This window comes from Lontra canadensis, unplaced genomic scaffold (assembly GCF_010015895.1).
Source record: "Lontra canadensis isolate GAN:19392208 unplaced genomic scaffold, GSC_riverotter_1.0 scaffold159, whole genome shotgun sequence".
Lineage (NCBI taxonomy): Eukaryota > Metazoa > Chordata > Mammalia > Carnivora > Mustelidae > Lontra > Lontra canadensis.
In genome coordinates, this window is record NW_022631153.1 from 1,948,072 (window position 1) to 1,956,065 (window position 7,994).

Below are 7,994 nucleotides of genomic sequence, written 5' to 3' on the forward strand. Positions count from 1 at the left end.
AGAGAAGAAGAAACAGGCTCCCTGCTGAGCAGAGATCCCGATGTGGGACTCGATCCCAGGACCCTGAGATCATGACCTGAGCCGAAGGCAGAGGCTTAACCCACTGAGCCACCCAGGCGCCCTGGGTAGTATCCCTTTTAACTAAAATGCTAACATGCACCTCATTTGAACATTTCCAACAGATCTTTGAAAGACAACATTTTTCGCATTTCCTATTCTTGTGAGTTTCTAGAATTTGAAATTTGGTTTAGTATTATAAGCACTTACTATTTACCAGGTGTCTCAGACTTCGTCTAATTTTGAAAGCTCTTCTAGTTGTGGGGTTTCATATAGTTGGCATGAATTTAAATATTGAATATTTTTAATATTAAATTGTTGGCAATTTCATATTATTTTCTTCTGTTTCTTAAGTTTTTAAATTATTTTATTTTACTATAAACTAAAATACCATTAACTTAAAGTGTAATTAATTTGAACTTTCTGTTTTCATATTTAAAATATTATTAATCAATTATAAGTAGTATTAATTCATTTCCTTAAATTATGTTTCTGATTGAACTGAGAACTACATGTAGGTATTTTAATTATAAAAGATTCAAGTAATACATACAAAGTAATTGGGAGAAACTTTTCCTTCTTTCTGTTTCCTTCTAATTCTACTAATTTTCCCAGAAGTACTATCATTAATAGGTTCTTGTGTATTCTTTCAAACATTCTCCTGACATACAGTGTATAGATCTGTGCTAGGTTATATATTCTGGGTATTTATTGGTACCTATTATTCTGGAGAGTCAAGTTGTCTTTAGTTCTTAGAAACTGTTTTCTATTATTTCTCTAATTACGCTTTCTGCTTACTTTGCCCCCACCCATTTCTAATCTTTTTGAGGGATTTTCTTCATGTTTCTAACTCTGATACATTCTATACTCAGATCTTTTGAATATTTTAATGGAAGAATCTTTTTCTTACTATTTCAACTAACAAGCTTTTCTGTTGAGTACATTTTGTTTCTTAGGTCATCTATTGTTTTGACAAACTTTTTTTTTTTTTAATTTCTGAGATCTTCAGGTATTTCTTTTCCACATATATGCAGTCCCCTCTAATATCCTTATAATTATTAGTTATACTTACTGATTATATTGGCATGGGTCATATGGATCATTGAGTTTGGTATGTTTTCTGAATTCAGTGTGTTTTGTTTCTGGCACAGTTTTTGCTCAAATGCTTATGGGATTTTTTTTTTTTTTTTTTTTTTTTTTTTGCTTATGGAATTTTGATAGGTAGCTCTTTTTTTTTTTTTTTTAAATCCTATCCATTAGGCCATTCAGTTTATAGAAGTAGGACATGGGTGACTGCAGTTGAGGTGTCAAAATGTTGTGTGAGGGCTAATTGAGATGTTCCACCTCCCTGATAGAGCGAAATGGTCCCTCTCATTTTCTTACTTAGGGAGACTCATTTCCTGCCTTCTCAGAAGCATGTGCTCCTCATGACCATTGTTTAGTAGAGGGGAAGAAGGTATAAGGGACAATAGGGTCCAGGCAATTCTGTTGGTGACAATAATAATTACTCCTCATAACTATCTAGGGACACTCTTTATCTGTGTGCTCTTATATATATTGAAAGTGTAGAACTTGATCAGGCTGACTTCTTGATTCAATTGTTTATTTCTTGAATTTTCAGCAAAATTAATACATAGAATACCTTTGGGTTTTAGGTTTTTTCCTTATCTGAACTGGCTCACAGCAAAATGAAGGGAACTAGACAAAGTTCAGTGTTGTTTTCCTCCCACTCTGGAAGATTCAAAAGCTTCAAAAATCGTTTATTTTCAATCCTAAATGGCTAAGGATTAAGTATTTATTTCTCAGAAGATCTCCATTTTTAAAGGGATCCAATAATGTCCTAAAGCCTACATGTGTTTACAAGCCTTATGGGAAAAGTAATCGGCAAAGATAAAGGGCTGGGAGTTAATGCAGAAGACTGTTGTTCTGTGTATCTGTGCTAAAGGTAATGCATGCGGTTCTTGTTTTCAAACTTAGACTTAGTTGTTCTCAGCAGATCCTTTAGCCACATCTAAAAAGTCTTGAGTTGGGTTTGCTCAATGAAAGGAGACAAATATAGAACTATTTTATCATATATCATTCAGTATTAATTACATCCTAGTGTTCTGAAAGTGATGAAAATTACAGAGAGTCAATATTAGTTGAAAATTATTAATTGTTCCAAAATCTGGTTAAGAAACATTTGGTTTAACTCATGACAAATTGATGGAGAATGAGTTAGCTAGGTTATTAAGTGATTTTGGTTTCATAAGTGTTTTCATTTTAGAGTTTCTAAATATATACCATTTTTACTTCTTAATATTATAGGTTATACTCAAAATAAATCAGAAATTACCTGGTCAGACCATCTAATTTAACAGAGGAGGGAATGAGGACAAAGAAATAAGCTAAGTGTGCTCAGTCATTTGGCTATGGCTAAAAATGGAAATAAATTCTTATTCAGACTCCTGTTTTCTCATCCTTTCCATTCCAATTTGCTCTCCACAAGGAGAGTTTCCAGTGGACTGTTTGTCTCTAATCAGGAAATACACTACAGGTTGAATATGGAAATAGGGAAATACAAAAAAAAAATCTTTTCCATCTAATCTCCCTAACAAGCTGTAAAAATAGTGTTTCCTGGTAACTTGTATCTGATTTCTCTGAAAAAAGAGAATACACAAAGTGAAACAGAAAATGCACAGCATAGTCCTTGGACTGATAAAATGGTTTCAATAAATATTAAACAGTGAATAATATATTTTTACAGAGAACAGTTTATGTCATATGCATTTTTTCTTAATGGATCCTGACTTCCTGGTACAGTTTAAAAATGGGAACAAAATAATGGGGTGCTTTTTCATGAAACCAGAAGTTGCCTCTCCATTCATAATCACTACCACAAGCAACATATACATGCTCAAATTTAACAATTGTCTTTCAATAAGAATCTTGAATAATATGCCATGTGGGGACTCTTTTCTCATAAATGGTAATAAATCCCCTAGAAAAATGCTCAGAGGGAATAAGGTTTATGGTGACTCACTGGAATTCATATTCTCTTTAGATATAATATGTGATGACCAGAAGTGTGCGTGTGTGTGTGTGTGTGTGTGTATGCACAATTTAGGCAATCTGAAAAATGCCTGTCTTTCAAAATGATAATTTTTGATTTGCATTAAAAAACACTAATTTGACATAAAATTAAATAATTAAAACAGTGGTAATAGTAACAGTAATCTGAGTGCTTACTGTGTGCCAGAAACTTTTAAAAATTCTTTATTTGCATTAATCTACATAATCCTTGCAACACTATAAGGATAGGTATTACTACTCCCCTAGTTAAAGACTTGGAAATATAACTTGGAAAGGTTATATGCTGGGGATGTCACAGAGCCTGAATTTCAACTAAGACCATCTGATTTTGAAATTCAACCCCTCAACTATCACCAGGCTAATGTATCCAAATAGACTCATCCTTCTTCATCTCCCTACCTAGCAGTTTGTATTGTTAATAGAAACAAAGAGGGATACAAACCATGAGAGATTCTTGACTCCAAGGGAGAAAAAACAGGGCTGCTGAAAGGGAGGTGGGTTGGAGGGGATAGGGTAACTTGGTGACGGGCTTTAAGGAGGGCATGTGATGTGATGAGCACTGCATGTTACATGCAACTAATGAATCACTGAACACTACATCAAAAACTAATGATGCATTATATGTTGGCTAATTGAATTTAAATTAAAAGAAAAAGAAACCTAGGAATACTCACGATTTCAAATATTTTAAAATTTGTGTGTGTGTTTGTGCGTGTTTGGGAAGGTAGTAAAGTTGGCTTTTTAAACTGTAATTTCTAGCGAATTCATTTCTAATCTACTTTGTAATAATTTAAACAGTTTTCCTTGTTAATTCTTTTCATCTCAACTCTATGGTTTCATCTCAGTGACTTTATCTTTTTGGAAAGTCTATTCAAAGTGAAAAAATTACAGGGAAAATAGCAAAATGGTAAATAATACATTCTTTTTTGGGGTAACAATAAATGTTTAACATGTGTTTTGTTCATGTTCTATAGTTTGGATTTTAACTTGTCTATGACCATGTAAGATATGAGTCCACCGTAGTGTTTGTGTGATATTATCAGCATATTCTTAGTAAATTCCTTAAAAATTGTTATTATTTTTTTAATACTTTATTTTTTTAACAGATTTTATTTATTTATTTGAGAGAGAGAGAGCACAAGCAGGGGGAAGAGCAGAGGGAGAGGGAGAAGCAGACTCCCTGCTGAGCAGGGAGCCCAATGTGGGACTTAATCCCAGGACCCTGGGATCAGGACCTCAGCTGAAGCAGATGCTTAACTGAGCCACCCAGATGCCCCTAAAAATTGTTATTATAAATCAATTTTGGGGTAACTTTGTCTTTTTTGGTATCAGCATCTAAGAGTTCTACTCAATCAATAATGAAGTGGGATTTTGTTTTTGATTTTGTTTTTGAGACCACTTCCCCAAGTGGATGCAATATTCTCAATTGTCAGTCACGGAGCAGGGATTTTATTATTTATTTTACTTATCTATTTATTTATTAGAATTTTTTATTAATTATTTTTTATTAAAATACAATGTATTATTTGCTCCAGGGGTACAGGTCTATGAATTGTCAGGCTTATGAATTTCATAGCACTTCATGGAATCAATCCCTAGCATCTTTAAAAAATTTTATTTATTTATTTATTTGAGAGAGAGTGAGCGAGAGAACACAAGCAGAGGCAGAGAGGGAGAGAGAAGCAGACCCCCTGCTAAGCAGGGAGCCTGATGCAGGGCTGGATCCCAGGACCCTGGGATCATGACCTGAGCCGAAAGCAGATGCTTAACCCACTGAGCCACTCAGGTGTTCCAATCCCCAGCACCCTGAACACACTCCAGAATAGCAGGCATTCAATAAATGTCATGATGAGTAAACCAGTTGCAAGCATTTGTCTGAAATGATTATCAGTGTACTTTATGATTTGATTTAGGTGATTTAAAATGCTGAGATCTTTCTTTTTTTGATATTTTACACTAAGAGGCTAAGAATATAGAAGGAAAATTACTCTTGGCTTGGATCCCATACTCCTTTTTATAATGTACGATTGCTATAAGGATTCAAATTAGTATGTGTAAAGTACCCATTATAGTACCTGGAACATGATAGGGTTTAAATAAATGGCATCTATTATAATAAAGAGGTTAAAAAAACAATAAAACACTAAGAATATTCTCATGTGAAGTCTTTTGGATCAGGGAAGTACTACTGCATTTTATTTCATGTAGCACGTTGAATCCACACACTTCACGGTATACTGCCATACTTTTGTTCTTAAGGAGCTCTGATAATAACCTAAATAGCAGGCACTGAGTGTATGTATCATAGAAAGCCAAAAATCCCATTCTCTTCTGACAAATCCTTGCTTGTGGAAGCCATGTGGATGGATCCTCCTTTGCCTTCCTGTCCAAGATGATCAACCCTATTTCTTTATATTTAGGAGCCGTGGAGATCTGGCTTCCCCCCAACTCTTCTTTAACAGATTTCTTTATGAGCATCCAAACGTATTCTGGACTCTTTTGGAATCCTTTCTCTTTCTATAAACTCCACTAAAAATGTTTTTGCTCCTCTTAGAACCTAACTTCCTAAATTGTTTAATCGTCTATATACACTACTGTTCCTTGCCTCCCATTTCCTCCTTATCCAGCACCCCACACACTACTGACTCACTACCATTGATGTCTGTCACATCACACACAAAAAGAAAGGCCCTTTTTGTCTTCATTTTAGTAGATCTCTTGGTAGCATTCAATACAGATAGCCACTTTCTCCATGAAACATTGTTTTCCCTCCACTTCTATGACATGCCACTGTACCTTTGTTTTCCTGCTAATTTCACAGTTTCATTTAAGGTCCTTTGTCAGTTACTCTTTCTTCATTCCTAAACAGTGGAGATCTTTAGGGCTTAGCCCTGGGCTTTCTTCACACTTTATACTCACTGTGTTGGGTATTACTAATTCTGTACACATGTATAAAGCTGTGTTGAAAGGGAACATAAACTGTCCTCTTTTTTTATCAAGAGTTTGGAAGGAAATTTGCCCCCCCCCCACCTCCCATGCTTATGTCAATTTTATTTTCTGTTTCCTTTGGAATCATAATTTCCATACTGACAAAAACAGACTTACTTTTAGAATAGCATGATTGCAATATCCAGTTGTATTTAAACTTTTAGAACTAAGTTTCCATTATCTTATATTTATGCATTTTGCTCTTATGATCCCAAGTGTGGGATGTAGGATGTCATATTTATTCACATGACATTTGGTCGTAGCACTTATAGTTTGGCATTCCACTGTATGGAGATTATTTTGAATTTTGAGTCTATCATTCCACACATTCCTCTCTCTCTATGCTTAGTGACATGTAAATTTGGAAAGCATGAGTTTGGCTTTTTTGGAATTAAGGGAAAAGTGCTAAGGGAAGAAAACCAGAAAAGAGCACTGAGGTGCTTCCCAAAGGCCCCATGCTAGTTGATATGAGCCACTGAACCTGCTTGAGGGAAAGTCATTCAGGATGGTAACTAAAGACAATACTTATTAGGCTGACATGAATACATGCTATAGAAAATAATAATACATATTTACTGGGTAGTTGTTACGTACCCAGCATTTTTCTAATTGCATTTGCATGTATAACTCACTTAATCCTGACAGTTCACCTATGAGTAGGTATTGAAATGAGTAATTATATTCATTTCACAGATAAGAACCTGAAGCATAGAGATGCTAGATAATGGGCAGAAATAGGATTTGACCCCATGACTTTTGATTCCCGGCCTTATGTTCTTAATAAATATGTTCCATTGCATTGTTACCATAGGAAATTTGGAAGCTTTTATTTTCTTTTGAAAAATACAGCCTAGAAATTATACTTTGGGAATGAATCACATTTATTCAGCCTGGATGATATAATCAAATCTCGATGTAATTTAAACTAAAAAACTATTGTAAAAAAGGAAAAATAAAAGTGGGACACCTGGGTGGCTTAGTTGGTTAAGTGTCCAACTCTAGGGTTTTGGCTCAGGTCACGATCTCTGGGTGGTGGGATCGAACCTGTTCTACCCTCCGCATGGAGTCCGCTTACAATTCTCTCCCTCTGCTCCTCTGCCTGCTCGTGCTCTCTCTCTCTCTCTCTCTCTCAAATAAATAAATAAAATCTTAAAAAAAAAAAGGGGGGGGGCGGGGGAGCTAATTAGAAGAGGATCTACCTTTAGAAGCCAAAACACTTATTTATATATGTATGGACAATTTCAAAATGAAACCAAATGGATAATTTCAAAGACTTTCTTAATTTCAGGTTCCTCTTAAATGTGGTTTAACCATTTTGTTTTTTTTCTGACAGTTTATTTACTTTGTATCTCAATTGACGTGTCTTAAATTTTGTTTTGTACCTAGTCAAGTGTTCTGCTTTGAGGAGAGTGGTGTCTTGGGATAGATGTCTCATCAGCTGTAGGGCACACCAGAGGCAGTTTTCGATAATGAGATCATTTGAGCAATGCTATTCCCAGTACAGTTGTCCAGGGATTAGTCCTTCTAATCCAATTGTTTTCTGTTGATATATACTATTTAATATGCTGGGCTGTTCTGGAAACTACATTAACTCTTTCAGGTGACTAAATACTGTGTAACATTCTGAAATAGGAAGTCCCCTTGAACCCTGAATAAGTGAATTTTACTTCCAGATGTATCCTATTTCTGAGAAATTTAGATTCCTAGAGAAGTGGCCAGTGAACTTTAATTGATGATGATGATGTTACCAGAACTATAAACCCATCCATTGTCTTTGTAACAAGTATAGATGAGCTTTTCACTCCTGACTTCACTAAAATACATCTTAAATATTTGACTGATTCTGAATGAATATAAATTATGTACTTTTTATTAAT